Raw genomic sequence first — 25,818 nt, forward strand, 5'->3', positions numbered from 1 at the left:
GAAAGCTGAGTGCCAAAGAATTGATGCTTTTGAACTGCGGTGTTGGAAAAGACTGTTGAGAGTCCCTTGGACTGCAAGGAGATCCAACCAGTCAATCCTAAAGGAAATCAGTCCTGAATATTCATTGGAAGGACTGATGCTGAAGCTGAAAGTCCAATACTTTGGTCACCTGATGCGAAGAACTGACTCACTAGAAAGACCCTGATGCTGGGAAAGAATGAAGGCGGGAGGAGAAGGGGACGACAGAGGATAAGATGGTTGCATGGCATCACCAACTCAATGGAGATGAGTTTGGGTAAACTCCTGGAGCTGGTGATGGACAGAGAGGCCTGGCGTGCTGCAGTCCATGGGGTTACAAAGAGTCGGACACAACTGAGCGACTGAACTGAACCAAGCTGAAAGATACTCTGGCTTCCCAGGTGGCTCCGTGGTGAAGAATCTGCTTGCCACTGCAGGAACAAAAGAGACGCAGGTTCGATCCCTGGGTTGGAAAGATTCCTTGCAGAAGGAAATGGCAAACCACTCCAGTGCTCTTGCCTGGGAAATCCCATGGATGGAGGAGCCTGGTAGTCTACATTCCTTGGGGGGTTCACAAAGTGTCACACACGACTGAGTACACAAGCACACAAATATACTAATTTAGTTCTTTGTGGGTATTTATGACTACTAACAACACATTGTGCTGAATACAATTAGAAAATACATATTAAAATATGCATTTATTAAATACATATTAAAATATGCAAAATACAGGGGAATATATGTTATAAGTTACATAGGAATAATAAAAATTGAGTATTACCAAACAACTAAGGAGAGACAGTTATTTTCAATTAGGATGATTAGGGACGGCCTCAGAAAGATGATTACATGTGTACAGGACATTCAAGAGGAGATTTGATTTCATCAAGAGCATAAAAGCCTGAAAAAGAAAAAGAATATTCTAGGAAAAGGGAATGACGTGAATGTAAGTATGGAGACAAAATGTATATCCAGGGTGGAGTATGTAGTCCACATTTTGTGGAATGTAGGGGTTTTCTTCTTGAATAATAAGATATTTGTCTGGGAAATATGTTACAGCCAAACTGAGGAGGGGTCTTGAATACCAAGTTAGAAAGTTTGGATTTGAGCATACAAGAAATGGAAAGCCGTTAAACATCTTCAAGCAGAGAAACAAAAGAGTTAGAGCAATGCTTTAATAAAAATAAACTGAGGATCACATATGTATAGGCTTCAGTAGAATTGCTAATGGCCAGGAAGAAGAGATAGATCATTTAGAAGATAATGACATTTCAGTGGAATATACTGGGTTGGCCAAAGATGTTATGGAAAAATCTAAACAAACTTTTTGCTGACTCCAATAACATAGAGCTTAAAAACAGAAATTCTGAGTTCTGAAAATTTCCGAAGAAAAAATTATATATATAAGGTGTATATTATATAATATATAAATACTTAGTACAGCTTCAGCTCTGAAAAAATCTATAATATCCCCATTTCAACCACAATGTTATCTACCCTGACTAGTCCTTTAATCTCTCCATTTTCTTTGACTATATCAGCCTTCCCCTGGTCTCATTTTATTTCAGTCCCATGGTCAACACTTGAACTACTCTCGCAATACTTTCAGCCTGAATCAGTGTTGAAATCTACCCACTCTTCTTGACTTAAGGGGCTAGAGAAAGCTTCACAACCTTGACATTACGAGAAAGGGTTTCTGTTATCAGGTACTTATGAAACTCTCATATGAATACTTAGTTTTAACTTATTTATCATCTGATAATGTTAAATCTGAACACCACCTCTCTTCCTGAAATTCTGGAATTTAAACAGTTGCAATTAAATGTTCTCTTAATATTACTCTAAAATGTACTGAGGGTCAGCATTTTTTAAATTAAAAAAATACGTTTTTCATATGATGTTAATTTTAACTTCCTTGATTGTAAAACATTAGATGCAAAACAGAGGATGCTACAGAAATATGTTAATATCTTGCTGTAAACCATTAGTGAGGGCCATAAAGTTCTGATTAAGAAAAAACAAATAAGCAAAGAGCTACAAATCAGAGATATTTAAAATGCTCCCTTAGGAAAATGAATGAACATGCCATAAAAATCTGTAGACTCAACGATGATGATAAAGCCTTTAAAAATACAATAAAAGCCCTCTCTGGACTCTGAAAAATGTTAAATTTAACAAATTAACCAGTTTTCAAAAAAAATGTTAAAACATAAAGATTATATATATACAGATTAACGTTTCTGATAAATACTGCTTCTAATGAACAATTAAAATAGGATTAAAGAAGCAGATTCACTGAATAAATAATATACTCAATTTCTTCCTCTGTTATTTAAAAGGCGTTTTCAAAAATGCTGTAAAATTTCATTACTGCAATTCAGATTTTACTAGTTAGAATTTTCTAATAATATAGATCAAAACCTTGGATAAGGTTCTTCTTTATGTAGCATATTTCCTTATACACAGTAGAAATTAACATTTTAAAATTAAAGAGGAAAAGTATCTGTTTCTTAAGAAAACTATACTTTTGAACAACTTTCCATATTTGGAAGACTCTATACATCAATGAAAATGTTAATAAAGAAGTCTAAGAATCCTTTCAAGAAGGCTGTTTTCACAGTCCTTCATAATATGTGATTACAGTCTCAAGTAATTTTATTTTTATAATCTTTTTCCTAATGTGGATTCACCTTAAATATTTTGTACCATATTTTATAAAGACAAAACTAAAAATGATCATGTTCAGGTTATGATTCACACTGAAATATATATATATAATTGGGTATATAATTTCAGTTATAAATTAAGGATAATTTTCATTTAAAGTGTTTAAAATCATTTAAAGAACTATTTAAATAAACTATAGAGTGTGAGATGTGAATCATTAAATGTAAATATTCAATTGGCTGTTGAAAGAAAGAGTAACAATTAAAAATTATAAATATTTTCTAACTTAATTCTCATTCTCAGAGAAAACAAGACATCTTTAAAAGCTTAATTATCATTTTAGTCTTACTGTGATCAATGTGGTCAATCTTGTGACATCACTGTTGAGAAATCTGTAATAGGAAAACAGAAATACATTCAGCTGAATCATACTTGAGTAAGTAATTTCAAAAACTAAAAACTTTGTTTAGAATATTTGTCTGTCATGATGCCATAAGGTATTCTAAAATTATCAGGAAAAGTACAATTGGCATGACACAAATAAGCATAAAACATCTAGAGTTTATTTATAGGTCATTATTTCTTATAGCATGGCAAATTATGTTTCATTTATAATCAACAACACCCCAGAGTAAACATATTAGTAAATAAACAATAGGTCACTCGGGTTAGTTTTATTTTTTTCAAATATTTACCAAGAAGAGAATCACAATGTCTTAAATATACTATAAAACAAATGACAGACAGGTATCCTTTTTTTTCTGTGATTAGATCAGCTGTTCAGTCTAAGCCCAAAACATGATCTACTACCTATTATCAATCAACAGGAGAAACTCTGCATTGCAGGCAGATTATTTACCAGATGAGCTACCAGGGAAGCTTAAGAATACTGGAGTTGATAGCCTATCCCTTCTCCAGGGGTCTTCCTGATCCAGGAATTGAACTGGCCTCTCCAGTACTGCAAGCGGATTCTTTACCAGCTGAGCGACCAGGGAAGTAATTTAAGGTGAGCTTTTAAATGTTTGCTGTTTAAAAGTTATACTACATTAATGGTGTTTTAAGATTCATAATTAGCTTTCATTATTATTTCATTTCCTCATAACACGTCCTTCAAAGTGGGAAAGAGGTACTTCTTCTTATACACACAGGAAAAACAGACGTTGGAGAGGATACATGACTTGTCCGAGCACACAGAACTGAGTTTTCCTTGGTTCCTTTTTCTATCTCACACCTCCCATCCAATCTATCCTGCCAACCATTCTTCCTCATTCTGTCCTTATTACTGCTTTTTACCTCACTAGTTCAAGATATTGCTCTCCTATATCACTATTCTAGTCTACTGTCCTTAACTCAGCGACAAATGTTATCAGCTCACATCACTCCCTTACTCAAAACTATCCAATGGCTTTTCCATCAATTAGAATATAATCTCTAATACCTACCATGGTCTCTCTGTCACCTAGTTTCCTGACTACAACTTCTGCCACTCTCTCCTTACTACGTTCCAGTCACAATGACCTTTTTGATATTCCCCAAATATACCAAACCTGTCCCTCTTCAGGGCCTTGACATTTGCTGTTCTCTCAGCCTGGAGCAATTGTTCCCCGTATCTTTACAAGACTGGCTTTCTTACTTCATTCAGTCTGATAACAAATGTCAGTTTCTCAGAGAAGCCTTCTATTACCACCAGAGACTGTTTTTCAGCTGCAAGCTCTGTAAGAGAAGATCACTGGAGTACTAGTATAATAGCTGGAACCCAACAACTACTCAAGAAAGAGCTGCTGAATGAATGAGTGAACAATTACTTATTGATTTCTTACTGCATCTAGCACTATGCCCAGAGGAACATATAAATAAAAATGCTTACAATTTCTATTTAAGAAAAATATGCCATAACAACTTTGTATGCATTTTAAAAAAATCACTGCAGGCGGAGTTTGGGAAGTTCAAAAAAACAAATGGGAAAAGCAGGGAGTAGTGTGAAAGTGGGTGCAATGAGTTACAGGTGTGATATAATGAAGGTCTGGACAGTGAAGATGAGTCCAGATAGAATGGGAAACCCAAGCAACATCTTACATGGAGAAATAAAAGGAGTTCACGCTAAACTAAGTACAACAAGGACATCAGAGAATGAAAGATTATCGGGGGTACAATGAAATAAACCTACAGTGGTAGAGTAGAGTGACTTTCATGTTGGACAATAAATAAGCCCAATGTTACCAAAGGCTATTCAAATGGAGACACTTCTCAACAACAGGTAGAAATCGTGATTTAGAATAGTCCAAGATTTAAAAAATGAGTCATATAAAAAAGTACAATTCAAGCCAAGAGAGTGGATGAGTTCACCAAGGAAATGAATATAAAGTAAAGACAGACCATTAAGCAGAATTTAGGGAATACCTATAATAAGGCTTAGGCTTCCCTGGTAGCTCAGCTGGTAAAGAATCCACCTACAGTGCAGGAGACGCTGGCTTGATTCTTGGATCCGGAAGATCACCTGGAGAAGGATAGGCTACCCACTCCAGTGTTCTTGGGCTTCCCTGGTGGTTGAGATGGTAAAGAATCTGCCTGCAATGAGAGAGACCTGGGTTCAGTCCCTGGGTTGGGAAGATCCCCTGGAGGAGGGCATGGCAATCCACTCCAGTATTCTTGCCTGAGAATCTCCATGGACAGAGGAGCCTGGTAGGCTGCAGTCCACGGGGCTGCAAAGAGGGGCATGACTGAGCGACTAAGCATGCATAAGTAAGGTTCATGGGAAGCAAGAGAGGTGAAAATGTCTTCTGTTTTGTTATTTTTTAAGTCCAAGAAATAGAGAAAGGAAAAATAGACTGAAGGCAAAAGAGGAAAGATTATCAAGGTGCAGAACATGTTAGTTTTAAATTATGCATGGATGGATAAGAGAATATAAGACAGGAAATTAATTCTCTCTGAACTACCCATGCTCCCATCATATCAAATCAGATCAGAAGCATATAGATGGGACACTTTACTCTTTGAATCCAAAGACCTGCCTGCAGGGAACTCCTTTATGCACTCAACTTCAATCAATACCAAAAAAAACAAGCTTGTGATGTGAAGAGTCAATACAAAAAGTCTTATGAAAGAACCAATTATACTTTTCACAAAACTCTTAAATTAAAAAAGATATTAAATATTTTTAAATAGTTACATTCAAATAATGTAAGTAACTGAATAAAAAGATAAATGTTTATTTTTTTGGAAAAAAAACAAGATAATTAAGACTAAATCTATGGTGTAAAATGCTACTTGATTTAAAGTCCTAATCCTCAAAGTATAAAAACCTAGCAGAGACATTCTTTCATCATGGTAGCAATTTTTACACATAACTTACCAGGTATTTATAAATACATGAGGAAAAAACATGTATTTTTTTCCTAGAGGGTAAAGCCAGACAAAGCTTCTGATAAAAACCCTGGGTGGCTTTCATAATCAAGGAAAAGGTAGTTTTTAAAAAATCATCTTAACACTAGGAAATATATTCAAATTAGACATATTATAAAAAAGTAGCAATACATTTTATGAAAACATAATTCAAATAATGTATTGGTTATGTACTTTTCCCCTATAAACCACCATTTAGTAAATATGCACAGAGAAAATCTCAACTATATTTACCCTCAGAAAACACCTAATAATGTTAAAGTGTGGGAAAAGAATCTTAAGCTACAATCATATGTTTCCATTAATTAGGATGAAACTATTTTTCTTCTTTCTCTGCTCCCAGATGGAAAAAATCTTTCCTTATATAATGAATTTTAGCTTTACCTTCACTTGATAACCCTACGTTTAAGTTTCGATATACACAAAGTTAGGATATTTATCCATACCTAACTTACTGAAAACATTCAAAGGAATAAATGAATTAAAAAATCTGACATTTTCTCATCCTACTCAATCTGAACACGGAAATATATGCTGCATGCGTGCACCCTGTCGCTTCTGTCATATCCAACTCTAGGAAACCCCATGGACTGTAGTCCACCAGGGTTCTCTGTCCAAGGGATTCTCCAAGGCAAGAATACTGGAGTGGGTTGCCATGCCCTCCTCCAGGGGATCTTCCTGACCCAGGGATCAAACCTATGTCTCTTATGTCTCTTGCATTGACAGGTGGGTTCTTTACCACTGTGTGTGTTAGTTGCTCAATTGTGTCCAACTCTGCGTCTCCTTGGACTGTAGCCCACCAAGCTCCTCTGTCCATGGAGTTCTCCAGGCAAGAATACTGGAGTGAGTCGCCATTTCTTTTTCCAGAAGATCTCCCCAACCCAGCGATCAAACCCAGGTCTCCTGCAATGCAGGCAGAGTCTTTACCATCTGAGCCACCAAAAGTCCATCTTTACCACTAGTGCCTTCACTTAAAGTATTAGTCACTAAAATATTTAATCATCCATTTATAAATCAATTTAATGTTTTCTCTGTATTCTATATTCTTTTCAAGGTGTGGTTATATAATAAAAATTACCTCTAAAATATATGAATGAAAAGTAATCTCATAAACCATATGCTACTTGTAGGCTGTTTCAGCGTTGCAAACTTGGATTGTAGCATGGGAAGTCTGTGTCTATCATTCATTTTTTAGAGAATCACACTATGCAGAATTTGGCATATGTTTTTAAGATTAATAACAAACTTTATAAAAATCTAAACATGTTTCTATCATCATCTAGCTCTTTCAAATCCTATGCATTATTGTTCTTTTTTATTACTTGGGGAAATTGTTTGGTAGGGAAAAAATCACATACTTTGATAAGCAATACTTTGGAGGGAAATGATATTGTAAGTAACAGGGATCTATATCTGAGAAAACTGGTAAAAATGTGATCTACCACTAGTGGAACACAGTATCAATATCCATGGGATGTGGTCTCCACATCCTACAGATAAGGGAGACCTGACTGTACTATGCCACTTTATATAATGGACTTGAGCTTCCATGGATTATGATATCTGTAACAAGTCCTAGAATCAATTCCCCACTGATATCATGGGACAACTCTATTCTCAGCTTCTATATGAAGCTGTCCAATGAAACAATGCAAAATGAAAAAGTTTAGTATCTGCATTGTCCAATACCTATCCCATAGCCAAATGTGCCTGAGTACTTGTGATATGGTTAGTGTGACTAATAAACTGACTTTTAAATATTAATTTAAATTTAAATGTTGACATGTAGCTACTATCATATTAAACAGCACAACTAGGTATTTCTGAAACTATACTAAGATGAAAGTGTAAATGATCCTTCTAAAATATTTGAAAATTTCTTTTCTTTTTTTTTTTTTTAGACATAACCCTCAACCATATTGGATAGAATATGTTCCATTCAGGGACATTGCTCCAAATTTGGAGGCAAATTATCTTCAAATAACTTTCAAGTTTATGTTGAGTGGAGAAGAAGGTCTATTTTATTGCAGAATTCTTGATGGATTATATTGCCTGTAAGAGGAAATAGTCTTGGGTTTTGGAGAGCTGAGTTTTAAATCTCTTTAAATTTAAATCTAAATCAGCTGGGTAGAAGTGGTTTACTTCATTTATTCATGCACTGTTGCAAGACTAAAACCTCAACCAAATTTAGAAAAAAAGAAATTCATTTTATTAACAATTTTAATAGTCTTGATCCTGGGAACTTCTTTTGACAACAATCATTTTCCCTCTCTTATTATGTTTTAAGAAAAAAATATGAGAAAGCTTTAACAGGAAGACAAAAGTTATAACTAAGCATGTAATATGGTATGCATGAAAGAAGTCCACTGTCTAATACAGAGTGGACATATAAATAGAAGATTTTATATAACATGAATAGAAGTTTGTTAAGTAGTTTTGTCAAATTATGAAAACACCAATCAATTTAATACTTAAAAAGCAACAAAGCTCTGAAGTGATAGAAATCATTTCCTGAACTGTACAAAGAGTGACTATGGTGGTGTCTGGCTAGTTGTTTTCCTGATTTAGGGGGGGCAAGATACCAAAGGTAGAGAAAGGAAAGAAAGCAAGCAGCTTGAACAGACAGGACCAATTCCAAGCAGTATTTTGCAGCATAATATTCACTGAATAGGCCTTCCTATTGGTTAGTTCAGTGGGAAAGAATCTGCCTGGAACGTAGGTTCAGTCCCTGGGGTGGGAAGATCCCCTGCAGAAGGAAATGGCAACTCATTCCACTATTCTTGCCTGGAAAATCCCATGGACAGAGGAGCTTGCTGAGCTTCAGTCCATCACCATGGGGTCAAAAAAGAGTCAGACATGACTTAGTGACTAAGCAATAACAACAACAAATTCAGTGAATGCTTTCTGTCCTCAGTTTCACCTGTAGGTGTAAACAGGGTATTCAGTAAAATATTAGATGTCTGTCTTCCCTTAATGTTCAGAAGCTGTGAAGGCCGGGGTTCCAGTGATTTCTGCCACTGCACATTAATCCATATACATTAATCCAGTCCCTCCTAGACACCAAGAGATGACTAATTCAATACCTGGTGTTAGAAATAACCAGAAGCCCACTATCTACTCTAAAGATACCAGGAAGTTCAAAAGTGATAACACTATGGCCTCCGAAGAGCGAAGTCTTGAAATACAGCCAATGAGAGTTCTCATTTTAATAATTTTGAATTTTTATTTATTTGGCTGTGCCAGGTCTTAGTTGAGGCTTGCGAACACCTAGCTGTGGCATGTGGGATCCAGCTTCCCTATCAGGGATCAAAACCACCCCCTGAATTGGGAGCATGGAGCCATAGCCACTGGACCACCAAGGAAGTCCCAGTTTCTCATTTTCCACCAAACTTTGTCATATCACAACCTAAAACAAAGTGAGCTTCCGCTCTGCTTTAATTATTAAAGAAAACCAAAAGCAAAAACAAAAAGTGCTGTACATCTCTTTAAGGTTTTAAAGAGAAGATTTACCATGGTTCTAACTTTTTGTCACTCTTCCCATATACTTTCGTCAGCTAAACAAATACTACTTTAGGTAAAACCAAACATGAACAGTTGGCATTTTAAAAAGCACTTCTTGGAGAAAACTCTAGTTTGAAAAGATACACGCATCCCCATGTTCATAGCAGCATTATTTACAATGGTCAAGACATATTAGCAACTTAATGGACAGATGAATGGGATAAAGATGAGGTACACACACACACACACACACACAATGAAATATTACTCAGCCATAAAAAGAATGAAATAATGCCATTTGCAGCAACATGGATGGACACAGAGATTATCACAGTAAGTGAAATGAGACAGACAGACAAAGACAAATAATATATCATATCACTTCTATGTTGAATCTGAAAAAAAAATGAGGCAAATGAATTTATGGAACAGAAATAGACTCAAAACAAACTTATGGTTGTGCTGTGTGAGATGTGCTAAGTCGCTTCAGTTGTGTCCAACTCTTTGCGACCCTATGGACAATAGCCCTCCAGGTTCCTCTATCCATGGGATTCTCCAGGAAAGAATACTGGAGTGGGTTGTCATTTCCTACTCCAGAGGATTGGCAAAGATGGGACATGGATATTTTAGGAGTATGGGATTAACATACACAATACTAAAGATAAAACAGACAAATAACAAGGTCCTGCCATATAGCACAGGGCACTATATTCAATATCTTTTGTAATAATCTATAAAGGAAGACAATCTGAAAAAGAATATATATGGATACTTTGCTGTATACCAGAAACTATCACAATATTACCCATCAATGATACTTCAATAAAAATAAATATAAATCAAATTAAAAAGCACTTCTTGTATTATCAATGATTTTACATTTCTTACGAAATAAAATTACATGTATGGAGCTTCCTTGGCTGCCCAGTAATTAAGATTCCATGCTCCCAATGCACGGGGCCCAGGTTCAATCCCTTGTCAAGGAACTAAGATCTCATGTGCTGCATGATGTGACCAAAAAAAAAATTAACTTCCATTAATTACTAAAATACAAGAAATAATTTTACTATCCTTACTACAAAAGCTGTCACTCGCTCAAAATATATCATATCCTTCACGTGCAACACTTGTCCTTAATGTTCTGTGTGACTGAAACTTCTCTGCTGCTGCTGCTAAGTCGCTTCAGTCGTGTCCGACTCTGAGCGACCCCATGGGCTGTAGCCTACCACACTCCTCCATCCATGGGATTTTCCAAGCAAGAGTACTGGAATGGGTTGCCATTTCCTTCTCCAGAGGATCTTCCCAACCCAGGGATCAAACCCAGGTCTCCCGCATTGTAGGCAGATGCTTTACCGTCTAAGCCACCAGGGAAATCCTGGTTGAAGATTGGATCACACCAAAACAACTGTTAATACCCAAACTGTTTCAGCATTCTAAATTTAAACAGATCACATTCCTCTGCAACATCAATTTACATAAGACTTTGAAATTGAGTTTTTAAACTTTGCATTTATCATGAAATATCCTTTACCATTTCCTAGATCTGTATTGGAAAAGACTCTTGAGAGTCCCTTGGACTGCAAGGAGATCCAACCAGTCCATCCTAAAGGAGATAAGTTCTGGGTGTTCATTGGAAGGACTGATGCTGAAGCTGAAACTCTTAATACTTTGGCCACCTCATGCGAAGAGTGACTCATTGGAAAAGACCCTGATGCTGGGAGGGATTGAGGGCAGGAGGAGAAGGGGACGACAGAGGATGAGATGGCTGGATGGCATCACCGACTCGATGGGCATGAGTCTGAGTAAACTCCAGGAGTTGGTGATGGACAGGGAGGCCTGGCATGCTGCAATTCATGGGGTCGCAAAGAGTCGGACACGACTGAGCGACTGAACTGAACTGAACATAAGCCTTATTACAATGAAGTTTAGCTAGAGCTCAAATATTGGAGAAGGAAATGGCAACTCACTCCAGTGCTCTTGCCTGGAGAATCCCAGGGACAGGGGAGCCTGGTGGGCTGCCATCTATGGGGTCGCACAGAGTCGGACACGACTGAAGAGACCTGAAGCGACTTGGCCGCAGCAGCAGCAGCAGCGCTCAAATATCAACTCCATAATCTTGCTGATAATAAAATCCATGAAACAAAGCACAACTGGCTATTAGATTTGGAGATTTTTTTTTAAGCATATATAAAGCTGGATCTTTTTCTAAAGTTTACCACCCTATTGTTTCAACACTAATTAGTACTTCTCAAAATCTTTACTCCCTGGTTCATGGGTTTCTGCTTTAGGGCCATAAATGGGCACCCAGTAGAGGAAGAGAGTGGTAGCACTGTCAACAGGTGTTGAAATATTTTTGAGGCTAATATATACACAATATCCAAAAATGAACTAATCACTTGGGTGAAGTAATATAATGAAGGGTTTCATTTAAGAAAAATTATATGCTGTTTTGGCAATATTTTTATTTCTCCAAGTTCTTTTTTTTTAAGGAATTCAACTCAAATTTTAGCAACAGAGAGGTAAAGTTTTTGAAGGATCACTATTAACTAAAGTAAAATACATTAATTAAAATTATGGGGAAATTTTTAGTTTTTATCAAAATTAGAATCCATCTTAGTCCTGTCAACAAATGCCAAATCAAAATTTTCCACTGATAAAACTGCCTTGAAAAAGACCACCTCACTTGAGCAAGCCAGCAGTCAAGAAAAACATAAACATTGCTCTATAAAGGTTTCATGTACCATAGCCACTCCATACCATATTCCACTCCAAACCTTTAAATATCCAATTCAAATTAAGGCTATGAATACTTGGTGCAGCAATTAAGCAATTTAACAACAATCCAAAAAAAAAAAAAACCAAAACTTTATTAGGTACAACCACCAAAGTTGCCATCACTAATAAATAACTAAATTTCAGATAACATACATTTTACTCTTCTCTATTAAGAGAACTTTGCTATGAATACTTAGGGATACTAAGTAATCACTACTATTTCATTTTTTCTGAGAACTCTTAAAATGATTTCATAATAAGAAAGAAATCTGGTCTGTTGGTGTCAACAAAATGTTACATTACCCTGGTCTACTTTTAGAATTTTGGCATACATACATAGATAACTTAGGCAATCTCTTAGTATTTCAGTTTGCCATACTATAATTATCAACTTCATAGCACTTAATTGTGCTTATAAAATTTTTTGAGGTACACAGATGAGAGAGGTCTAAGGCTCAGTTGCAATTATTGCTATGTGCTTGATGGGGGAAAAAACCACTTAAAAGCATTTAATAGTAACAACATGGATGAGATGGAGAACACTAGAGTAGGAATAAGTTTGGTGATGGTGGCAGTGATAGAAAGTGCAGTGAGGATGTAGAAGCAGCATATATGAACAACACTTTGAAGGAGTTTTGCTATTAAAAATTGTAGAGAAATAGCACTGTAGCTTGAGGGGGATGTGGGATCTTGAAAGGCTTTGTATTAAAATGGAGGAATACTACAGTAAGTTGATATGCTGATGAGAAGGATTTAGGGAAGTAAAAAATGCTGATAGGGAAAATTACAAAAGCAAAATCAATGATTACTAAGCACCTAGTAAATGTATAAGTCTGTCCATGCTGCTGGAAATGCAAAGACAATAAATATAAGATATGAACTAATTTAATAATTCTATGGAAACTATATTAAAAATCACAGAGGAAGACACCACATATAATTAAAAATTCTTTAGAAGCAATATTATTTGTAATAGAGGCTGTCAGCTTAAAAATATGAAAGCAATGTTGACGCATTTTATGATGTGACAGCAATGTCCTTCTAAACTAAACATGTGCAGCTGCACAGGATAGAAATAATGCCATACACAGCTCCTATTTGATTATGCACACTGAGGCTTAAATAGGATCAACATTAGACAAAAAGTAAAGCCAGCAATTTCAAAAAACATCTCCACTATACTTTTCTTTTTCCCTCCTCTGTATTGACCATCTGCATTTTTGGATTTCCAGCACCACTCTATTCTACTACTTATCACTCTATTCAAAACTGAAAGCACTTCATATTATCAGTCAATTATACAAAAGTTTATCACTTCCAAAGTTCCATTCTTTCTGCCTAGTGTTGTTTTTGTTCAGTCACCAAGCTACACCCAATTCTTCATGACCCCATGGACAGCAGCATGCCCGGTCTTCCTGCCCCCCACCATCTCCTGGAGTTTGTCCATTTTCCCTTCCCTCCTTGAAAAAGTTAATTTGAAAGTTATAAAGACAATTACTAATTATATATTAGTGTAAATTAATTTAGATAAGTTGCTCAAACATATTTGCATTTCAGGCTTTCTTCGCTCTAATCACAGCATCCTTTATCTCTGGATATTTTCATACTGTGACCTAGTCTAAAATATGAAGTAATATACTAATTAGGTACATAATATCCATAATAAAAATAAGAACTTGAGAATGAGAAAAGTAAGACTGGGCCAAGAGGTTAGTTTCAAACCTGCAAGTCCTAAGGCCCTGTACTCTTTGTTACTGAAAGACCAAACATATGTCTTTCACTTTCCTGGTAACCAATGCAAAGACAAAATGACTGTCATAAACTTTTGTTTGTATGTATGTATTATTCACAGTATTTATAAAGTGAAACGAAATTATCTTAAAGAAAGCACAGCTCTATTTTTTACTGTGACCTGAGGAAAGTCATTCTATTGAGCAGTCAAAAATATTCCAGCAATAAGCAAAATAACGAGTTTTCAAGGACTATTTCTTTTTTAATTATTTATTCATTTATTTACTTTTGGTTGTGCTGGGTCTTCGTTGCTGAGTGCTAGCTTTCTCTAGTTGCAGTGAAGAGCGGGGTCTACTCTTCATCGTGGTGTGTGGGCTTCTCATTGTGGTGCCTTCTCTTGTTGCAGAGCACAGGCTCTAGGCAGTTGGGCTCAGAATTTCTGGCTTGTGAACTCCAGGGTGCATGGGCTCCCAGAGTTGTGGTACCGGGGTTTAGTAGGTATGTGTCACTGACTTGACTGTGGGCCCACACTAGTTGTGGCACATAGGTTTTAGATGCTCTGCAGCATGTGGAATCATTCCAGACCAAGGATCGAACCCAGGTCCCCTGCATTGGCAGGTGGATCCCTATCTACTGTACCACCAGAGAAGTTCCTGAAGGGCAGTTTCTTTATACTTCCCTCAGAGACTGGCCTTTGGCATCATACTAGAAGAGCATTTAAGCACCTAAAACAATACAGTTCAACTATGTCACACATAAGTTTAATAAGAGATGAACTATATAGAGTGGTATTCTTCATGTTTTTCTTTTACCAAATATTAAAATTTTAGAAACCACAATGAATTTTTTAGACTGAGATAAAATTTATGTAACAACAAAATTTGCCATTTTAAAGTATAAAATTCAGGTTTCAGTATATTCACAATATTGTGCACCCATCACCACTATTTAATTCTAGAATATTTTCATCATTCCAGAAAAGACACCATACCAATTAAGTAGTCATCACCCATTTTCTTCTCCACTCTCCCTCCCAGCCTCTGGTAACCACTAATCTATTTTCTGTCTCTATAAATTTGCCCATTCTGGACATCTCATACCAGTGGAATCATATAACATGTGACGTTTCCCGTCTGGCTTCTTTCATTTAGCATAATGTTTTCACAACTCATCCATATTGACTTCTGTCAGTACTTTATTTCCTTGTGTGGCTGAATAATATCCCATTATATGCACTCTTTATTTATCCATTCATCAGTTAATAAACATTTTGGTTGTTTCCACCTTGGGGCTATTATAAATAACACTATGAATATTCACATACAAGTTTTTATGTGGATATAAATTTTCAGTTCTCTTAGATACGCACCTAGAAATATAAGTTGGTCATATGGTAGCTCTCTGTTTAACTTATTATTTGAAAAACTATTTTCCAAAGTAGCTGCACCATTTTAATTCCCACAAACAGTATATGAGACTTCCGCATACTCCAACCTCACCAAAACTTATCTTTCATTGTTTTTGTCTTTTTATAGTTCTCTTAGTAGATCTGAAGTATTATCTTATTGTTTTGATTTGCATTTCCTGATGTTGTACACTTTTTCAAGTGCCTACTGCCACTTGTATACCTTCTTTAGAGAAACGTTAAAATCCTCTGCCCAGTCTTTAATTGGTTTCTTTATCATCTCTGTTGTGGAGTTCACACTACGAACATCGTTGTGTTCATAATGAAATTTTAAAGACTGTGAACTGTTACCAGTTTTTAAAATGAGTGACAAAACATAAAAGAATACAATTTGTGAAAATGAAGATTGCAGATTAAAACTATTAACACCTGGTAGCAGAAAACACATCTTGATATTATAAGGATCTATTGTATAACATACATCAATGTCAACACTAAATTCTTTAACTGCTTGCAAATTCTCTTCCTCCTCACCATCAAATGTACTACTATGTAGTTAATGAACAGTTGATATCCATAAGGAAGCATATTGTTTTAGCATTCAACAAAACCTGGCATCTGATAAATAATCAGAAAATAAGGTGGATATTAAAACAGTTTGCAAGAGTTCAAAAAAAAGTAACAAAATAAATAGAGTTTGAAAAGTAAAAGCACATAAAACTTGTATGTTCACTGAGTTGTTATGCAGACTGAAAAGCTTAAAAAAATAAAAGCTCTCTTGGAGCTTTAAAGGCAATGTTAGTTTGATTTATCCAGCAACATTCAAGAACATGCAAAGCCTATATAACTCTGTTCTGAGTAGGTAACATATTTCTTTAAAGTTCTAGGAACAGAAACGGCTTCCCAGGTGGCATAGCAGTAAATAATTCACCTGCCAATTCAGGAGACTCAGGTTTGATCCCTGGGTCAGGAAGATCCTCTGGAGTAGGAAATGGCAACCCAATCCAGTATTCTTGCCTGAAAAATTCCAAGGACGGAGGAGTCTGGTGGGCTACTCTGTGAAGTCACAAAGTCGGACATGACTGAGCACTGAGGACAGCACTACGAATAGGAAGGAATAAGTACCTCACTGATCACTAAACTAGTTAACCAGATTCAGTCACCAGTTGGAGAAAGGATGGCGAAAACAACACTTTTGAGTTACCTGATTGTGAATCTTAGGACCTGGAGTTTTAAACAAGCACTGAATTTGCTGGGAGCAGAGGACAAGATTGTGCAGTTGCTAAGCATCATCACTTGAATATTTCTGTTGCTGCTGTTCAGTCGCTCAGTCGTGTCTGACTCTCTGTGACCCCACAGACTGCAGCACAGCAGGCTTCCCTGTCCTGCACCATCTCCCGGAGCGTGTTCAAATTCATGTCCATTGAGTCGTGATGCCATTCAACCATCTCATCCTCTGTCATCCCCTTCTCCTCCTGCCTTCAATCTTTCCCAGCATCGGGGTCTTTTCCAATGAGTCAGTTCTTCGCATCAGGTGGCCAAAGTATAGGAGCTTCAACGCAGCATCAGTCCTTCTAATGAATATCCAGGACTGATTTCCTTTAGGATTGATTGGTTTGATCTCCTTGCAGTCCAAGGAACTCTCAAGAGTCTTCTCCATCACACAGTTCAAAAGCATAAATTCTTTGGCCCTCAGCCTTCTTTATGGTCCAATTCTCACATCCATACATGACTACTGGAAAAACCATAGATAGCTTTCACTATATGGACCTTTGTCAGCAAAGTGATATCTCTATTTTTTAGTGTCTAGGTTTGTCATAGCTTTTCTTCCAAGGAGCAAGTGTCTTTTAATTTTGCTACAGTCACCATCTGCAGTGATTTTGGAGCCCAAGAAAATAAAGTCTGTTACTGTTTCCATTGTTTCCCCATCTATTTGCCATGAAGTGATGGGACCAGATACCATAATCTTAGTTTTTTAAATGTTGAATTTTAAGTCAACTTTTTCACTCTCCTCTTTTACTTTCATCAAAAGGCTCTTTAGCCCTCAATGTCTAAGTTTTATAAAATATAACTTTAATTGACTACTAATATACTAAATAAATTTTATTATGCTATTTCCTCTTTTTTCCTTACATTAGGGTTTCCATAACCTACCCCCAACAATATTTTGAATGCCAGGCAACATTTATCAAGTAATAATTAAATATATATCATCATAACTCATAACAAGTAAGTGGTGCCTTATATATCTCTAACATTTATGTGTGATATTATCAGTGATACATAATTATTACACATTAATACCATTCAGCTTTGTCCTCAAAACAATTTAAAAATATGGTTTAAATGAAAAATAGATTCTTGTTCTTAAAACTGTTAGTGAATTAAACAAGCATAAAATTATAATACATATTTCAAATGTATAGCTGCCTTGAGTTTCTAACAATTATGAAGTTAGCTATTCAGTATGAAGTGATGACTGTTTTTAGAGCAATTCAAAGACTAACCACTAGCAGGCTTCCCAGGTGATGCTAGTGGTAACAACTCAACTGCCAATGCAGGAGATATAACAGAGGTGGGTTCAATCCCTGGGTCAGGAAGATCCCCTGGAGGAGGGCATGACCACCCACTCCAGTATTCTTGCCTGGAGAATCCCATGGACAGAGGAGTCTGGTGGGCTACAGTCCATGGGGTTGCAAAGAGTTGGACACGACTGAAGCAATTTAAAACATATTCATGCAAAAAATATGTAGACTGTGGTCTTCCTATTCCTATAATATACCTAAACAAAATGGGCAAAGTAGATTCAGTAAAGACATAAAAACAGACTTAATGCTAAACTTCTGTGATCATATACTTCACTAACAAGTTTTCTAATATAAAGCAGAAATAGTATAATAAGATGCAAATACAATGCCTGCTCTTTTAAACAGCTGGATTATTTTGCAGTTTTAAAAATAAAAATATAGAACAAAACTATTTAAAATTCTCATGATAAAAATGTATTTTTTGAGTTAAAATTTAAACATAATTTCATGTGTCTATTTGCTTTACTGTCATAATATTTTTAAAATGTATGTAATTTAAAAAGTCATCATTTAAAGCAATTAATTCCTCTGGGAGATAATTTTTTGGTTATCTACCTTATTTCAAAGAAGCCAGGTGAATACATATAGATACAAAAAATGTTCCATAATAAAATAATAGGCATTATATAGTGTCTAATACACAGTAGGTTTTCAATACACATGTTAAACTAAGTTAGTATTTTATCTGTCTCATCTTCCTCTGAGGTGCAATAACCAGTTATTTGGAGGATAGACGTTCTGGCTCTTTGGTTTAAAACTTAAAATGTGCTTACTTAGAAGTCAACTTCACTTTAGAAAATGGGCAATTTCATTCCAGCATTTTAAATAAAATTTCACTGCATAGAAAAAGACAAGAGATTAAAAAAAAAAAAGTAGAATAATACTCTATTTGAAAATCTCCCCTATAGACCGCCCTAAGGGGATGGTGATTATGTGTGTGTCCTCAATCCCATGGGATTCTGTGACCCCATGGACAGTGACACCACTTTAAATTACCCTTTTTCTGTCATTTTTACCAGCAGGACATGTCTTACTCTTTCTCTCTCTGTCTTCTTTCCTTTTGTCAAGTAAAAAGCAACTCCTTCCAGAAATCCTTTTCTAATTCTGTCATCTACCTTCAACCCAACTCCCAGCACTCCCTGCAGCCTAGATGAGTAGGATAATCTTAATATCCTGTATAAGCCCAAGACTAACTTTTCTCATATTGTTAGGAATTTTTTTTACTAGTATGTATCCTTCACTAGAATTCAAGTTCCATATAAGCAATGATTAGGTCTAATATACAGTCTTCTCTGGTGAGTCAGTGGTAAAGAACCCACTTGCCAATGCAGGGGATGTGGGTTCAATCCCTAGGTTGGAAACATCCCCTGGAGAAGGAAATGGGAACCCACTCCAGTATTCGTGTCTGGGAAATTCCATGGACAGAGGAGCCTGTTGGGCTACATACAGTACACGGGGTTGCAAAAAGAGTTGGACATGACTTAGTGACTAAACAACAACATCTAAAATATAATAGATGTTTGTGGTATAATAACAAATAAAGATTTAGTCTATCTCTAAGAATGTCATTTCTAGCTGGCATTGAAAGTGAGGGCAGTCTTATGGGATAGAGACCTCAATCTGTGGAATCTGAACTTATGAATAGTTTGTGTACAAAATAAATTAAATTTCTGGAGACCCAGTTGGTACTGGAAAATTGGAGAATTTGTTGTTCTTTTTTTAGGGTGTGGGGCGGGGCGCGGGGGGTGGGGAACAGGGTTTCCCTGGTGGCTCAGTGGTAAAGAATCCACTGGGCAATGCAAGAGACACAGTATAAATCCCTGGTCCAGGAAGATCCCACATGTCTTGTAGCAAATAAGCCTGCGTGCCATAGCTTCTCAGCCTGCAAAGCAGAATTCACGAGCCACAACTACTGAGCCCATGTGCTGCAATACCTAGAGCCCAGATACCTAGAGCCTGAACTCCACAACAAAAGAAGCAACCTCAATAAGAATACCGTGCACCACAACAAAGAGAAGTCCCTGCTCACTGCAACAAGAGAAAGCGTGAGCAACAACGAAGAACCAGCGTGGCCAAACATAAATTAAATTAAAACAAAAAACACCAACAATTATACTCAACACACTTATTATGGACCAATGAAGGAGTGAAAACCAATAAAAAGGAAGTAAATAACACATTTATTAACATGACAGTTTAATTTTCCTGTTTGCTCTTCCTTTATATCCAGCTTTTCCATATAGACAATGCTTGCTTTCATCATGTTTGTTTGTTTAATGTAAGTACTTTGTTTTAAACTGATTATTACTTTCAAATTTACTAAAACTTATTCCAAAACATATTATCAAAAGCAAAAATCTGATTCTCCTTTGTTAAACAGAATAGTCAGACACGACTGAGCGACTGAACTCAACTCAACTCAAAGTCTGACTCACCTACCTTTTATATTATTTATCAAAAGCAACTTAAGAATAAGGACTGTGTTTCCAAGAATTTTCTTTTCCAGAGATTAACAGAGTACTGGGACAAGAAGGTTACTTACCAACTAGTTGGAAGAGAAAAAGAAATATTGTAAAAGAAAAGAGTTACAGGAAAGATGTTACTAGAAAACTGGGGGGAAGAAAAAAAGACAGGATGGGAGAGAGGAGTAAGGAGTAGATTGAATTTGGCTAAAGAACATTTTAAGTAGATCTCAAGAAAGCAATTTCAGATGAAAACAAACAAAAGAAAACATGAAAGGTTAACAAGACCACACAGAAGTAAGACACGAAAGGAGAATTTGATGCAAGAAATCTGATAGTAAGAGACCCAGAGTTGCTAAAACAATCTTGAAAAAAAAAGGCAGAGGGTTCACACTTTTTGCTTTCAAAACTTACTACAGATCTACACCAATCAAAGCAGTGTGGTATTACTGTAACTCTGTATATTTAGATCAATGAAATGAAGTTGAGAATCAAAAAGAAAACCTTTAATTTTATGACAACTGATATCTGATATCAGTACTAAAACAATTCAATGGTAGAAAGTATTGTCTTTTTCAACAAAAAGTGCTGAGGAACCGGGTAACTCAAGCAAAAGACTAAAGTTGAATCCCCTAGTCACACCATTATATCTACTACTTTGGGCAGGAATCCCTTAGAAGAAATGGAGTAGCCATCATAGCCAATAAAACAGTCTGAAATGCAGAACTTGGATGCAATCTCAAAAATGACAGAATGATCTCTGTTCATTTCTGAAGCAAACTATTCAATATCACAGTAATCCAAGCCTATGTCCCGACCAGCAATGCTGATGAACCTGAAGTTGAACGGTTCTGTGAAGACCTACAAGACGTTCTAGAACTAACACCCAAAAAAGATGTCCTTTTCATTACAGGGGACTGGAATGCAAAAGTACAAAGTCAAGAGGTACCTAGAATAACAGGCAAATTTGGCCTTGGAGTACAGAATGAAGCAGGGCAAAGGATAATAGAGTTTTGCCAAGAGAACGCACTGGTCACAGCCAACACCCACTTCCAAAAGCACAAGAGAAGACTCTACACATGGACATCACCAGGTGGTCAACACCAAAATCAGACTGATTATATTCTTTGCAGCCAAAGATGGAGAAGCTCTATACAGCCAGCAACAAGAAGACCAGACTCAGATCATGAACTCCTTACTGCAAAATAGAGACTTAAATTGAAGAAATAAGGAAAACCACTAGAATATTCAGGTATGAACTAAATCAAAACTCTTACCATTATCCAGTGGAAGTGACAAATAGATTCAAGGGATTAGATCTGATAGACAGAGTGCCTGAAGAACTATAGACAGAGGTTCATGACATTGTACAGGAGAGGCAGGGATCAAAACCATCCCCAAGAAAAAGAAATGCACAAAGGCAAAATGGTTGTCTGAGGAGGCCTTACAAATGGCTGAGAAAAGAAGAGGAGTGATAGACAAAGGAGAAAAGGAAAGATATACCCATTTGAATTCAGAGTTCCAAAGAATAGCAAGGAGAGATAGGAAAGCCTTCCTCAGGGATCAATGCAAAGAAAATGCAAGGAAAATAATAGAATGGGAAAGTCTAGAGATCTCTTCAAGAAAATTAGAGATACTGAGGGAACATTTCAGGCAAAGATGAGCACAATAAAGGACAGAAATGGTATGGACCTAACAGAAGCAGAAGATATTAAGAAGAGGTGGCAAGAATAAACAGAACTATACAAAAAAGATCTTCATGACCCAGATAATCATGATGGTGTGATCACCAACCTAGAGCCAGACACTCTGGAATGTGAAGTCAAGTAGGCCTTAGGAAGCATCACTACGAACAAAGCTAGTGGAGGTGATGGAATTCTAGTTGAGTTATTTCAAATGCTAAAAGATGATGCTATGAAAGTGCTGCTCTCAATATGTCAGCAAATTTGGAAAACTCAGCAGTGGGCACAGGATTGGAAAACGTCAGTTTTCATTCCAATCCCAAAGAAAGACAATACCAAAGAATGCTCAAACTACCACACAATTGCACTCATTTCACATGCTAGTAAAGAAATGCTCAAAACTCTCCAAGCGAGGCTTCAACAGTATGTGAACCATGAACTTCCAGATGTTCAAGCTGGATTGAGAAAAAGCAGAGGAACCAGAGACCAAATTGCCAACATCCACTGGATCACTGAAAAAGCAAGAGAGTTCCAGAAAAATATCTATTTCTGCTTTATTGACTACACCACAGCCTTTGACTGTGTGGACTGCAACAAACTGTAGAAAATTCTTAATGAGATGGGAATACCAGACCACCTGAGCTGCCTCTTGAAAAATCTGTATGCAGGTCAGGAAGCAACAGTTAGAACTGGACATGGAACAACAGACTGGTTCCAACTAGGGAAGGGAGTACATCAAGGCTGTATATTGTTACTCTGCTTATTTATATGCAGAGTACATTATAAGAAACACTGGACTCGATGAAGCACAAGCTGGGATCAAGATTGCCAGGAGAAACATCAATAATCTCAGATGCAGATGACACCACCCTAATGGCAGAAAGTGAAGAAGAACTAAATAGCCTCTTGAGGAAAGTGAAAGAGGAGAGTGAAAAAGTTGGCTAAAACTCAACATTCAGAAAACTAAGATCACAGCACCTGGTCCAATCACTTCATGGCAAATAGATGGGGAAACAATGGAAACAGTGACAGGCTTTATTTTCTTGGGCTCCAAAATCACTGCAGTTGGTGACTGCAGCCATGAAATTAAAAGACGCTTGCTCCTTGGAAGAAAAGCTATGACCAACCTAGACAGCATATTAAAAAGCAGAGACATCACTTTACCAACAAAGGTCCACCTAGTCAAAGCTATGGTTTTTCCAGTAGTCATGCATAGATGTGAGAGTTAGATTATAAATAAAGCTGAGCACCAAATATTTGATGCTTTTGAACTGTGGTGTTGGAAAAGACTCTTGAGAGTTCCTTGGACTGCACGGAGATACAGACACTCCTTCCTAAAGGAAATCAGTCCTGAATATTCATTGGAAGGACTGATGTTGAAGCTGAAGTTCCAATACTCTGGCCACCTGATGAGAAGAACTGACTCATTGGGAAAGACCCTGACGCTGGGAAAGATTGAAGGCAGGAGGAGAAGGGGACGACAGAGGATGAGATGGTTGAATGGCATCACTGACTCAATGGACATGAGTTTGAGTAAACTCTGGGAGTTGGCAATGGACAGGGAGGCCTGGCATGCCGCAGTCATGGGGTTGCAAAGAGTCGGACACGACTGAGCGACTGAAGTGAACTGATGTCACACCATACTTAAAAATTAACTCAAAATAGGTCTATGATCCAGACATAAGAGATACAGTTATTTAACTCTTTGAAGAAAATATAGGTGTAAATCTTTTCCACCTTGGATTATGCAACAGTTTCTTATATCTGACAGCAAAAGCAAAAACAATCAGTCAAAAGAACAAGCAATCAAAGGAAAGACAGATAAACTGAACTCAATCTAAATGAAAAACTTTGTGCTTCCAAGGACAAGAAAGTAAAAAGACACTAATATAATGTGAGAAAATATTTGGAAATCATATATCTAATGAGGGAATTGTATCCAAAATATACATTTAAAAAACTCTTAAAACTCAATAATTAAAAATAACTGACACAATTTAAAAATGGGGAAAATATTTGTATAGACATTTATTCAAAGAAGATGTAAAAATGACTAGTGAGCAAGAAAAAATGCTCAATATCATTAGCTATCAGGGAAATGCAAATCAAAACCATAATGAGATACTATTTCACACCCACTAGAATGGCCATGATGAAAAATACAGAAAATAGCAAGTGTTGATGGAGACATAAAAAAGCTGAAAACTTTAAATATTGCTAGTTGGATTACAAAATATTGCAGCCACTTTGGAAAATATTTGGCAATTTCTCTGTAAATTAACCATAAAGTTACCATATCACCCAGCAATTCCATTCCTAGGTGTATACCCAAGAAAACTGAAAGCATAAGTCCACACAAAAATCTACATGTGTAGATTTTATAGATGCATGTTCATATCAGCATTATTCACAATTCTTCAATATTTAAAATTATTCAAAAGTCAATCAGTGATAAATGGATAAACAAAATATGGTATATCCCTACAATGAAAGATTATTTGGCAATAAAAGTGAAAGGAAGTAGGGATATACACTAAACATAGAAAACACTTTATTACATGAAGAAAACTAGTCACAAAGACCATGTGTCATAAGATTCCATTCATATGTCCAGAACAGGGAAATCCATGGAGATAAAAGGTAAATTACAGGGACTTCCCTGGTGATTCAGTAGCTAAGGCTCTGGAATCTCAATGTATGGGAGGCCCAGGTTAGATCCCTGGTCAGGGAAATAGATCCCACATGTTGCGACTGAAATCCTGCATGCTGCAACTGAGACCTCGTGCAGTCAAATAAATAAATAATTCTTTTAAAAAGTGAATTACTAGTTACTAGGGGCTGAAGAAATAGGGAGTGACTGCTGGTTTAAGTGAGATTTCTTCATGGCATGTTGAAAACACTCTAAGGGAGTTGTTCCCTGGTTGTCAACTGGTTAGCATTCAGCCCTTTCACTGCCACGGCCCAGGTTCAATCCCTGGTTGGGGAACTAAGATTTTTGCTGCCATGTGGCACACCAATAAATAAATAAATAATATAATAAAATTACACAATGCTGATGGGTATACAACTCTGTGAATATATGGAAAACCACTGAATTGTATGTGTATTTGAAAGTGAATTTTACGGTATATGAGTTTCACCTCAATAAACCTTTTTTATTAAGTTAAGATACATGTAGGCGATATTAAGAGGCCCATACATATAACTAAATAGGAGAGAGCCATAGGAAAGAAGTGAAGGAAATGATTTATTTAAAAAAAAATAGTATTTGAAGAGCTAATCACTAAGTGTTTCTTAGAGTTGAGGAAAAAATAAGTTTCTAGATTGAAAATATATTTTGTGTTTCAAAAAGGAGAAATAAAAATATATTCACATCTAGATAAAATCACAACACATCAGGATAAATAGCATATCATAAAAGATGTCAAGGAGAAAAACACAAATTACCTCAGAAGAAATAATGACATACTATTCTTCAGCAACAACAGAAACCAAAATACAAAAAAGTAATAGCTTCAAAGTGAGAAATTTTATATAAAATACAGTTGTTGTTCTGTTGTTGTTTTAGTTGCTAAGTTGTGTCC

General features: G+C 36.4%; 1 protein-coding gene across 15 annotated transcripts in view; it reads right to left on the bottom strand.

Moving 5' to 3' along the window:
- The window catches only part of BAZ2B (bromodomain adjacent to zinc finger domain 2B), a 399,660-nt gene that overhangs the window by 237,999 nt on the left and 135,843 nt on the right, over positions 1–25,818 (bottom strand). For 14 of the 15 annotated variants that reach the window (XM_043488288.1, XM_043488300.1, XM_043488299.1 and 11 more), the window contains one exon: positions 3,038–3,080. The gene's annotated coding sequence lies outside the window, so the exon portion shown is untranslated. Of the gene's footprint in view, positions 1–3,037; positions 3,081–5,088; positions 5,123–25,818 lie in introns of those variants that run through there. The other variant, XM_043488289.1, reaches the window with a different exon arrangement.

Source organism: Cervus canadensis, chromosome 15 (assembly GCF_019320065.1).
Source record: "Cervus canadensis isolate Bull #8, Minnesota chromosome 15, ASM1932006v1, whole genome shotgun sequence".
NCBI classification, from domain to species: Eukaryota; Metazoa; Chordata; class Mammalia; order Artiodactyla; family Cervidae; genus Cervus; species Cervus canadensis.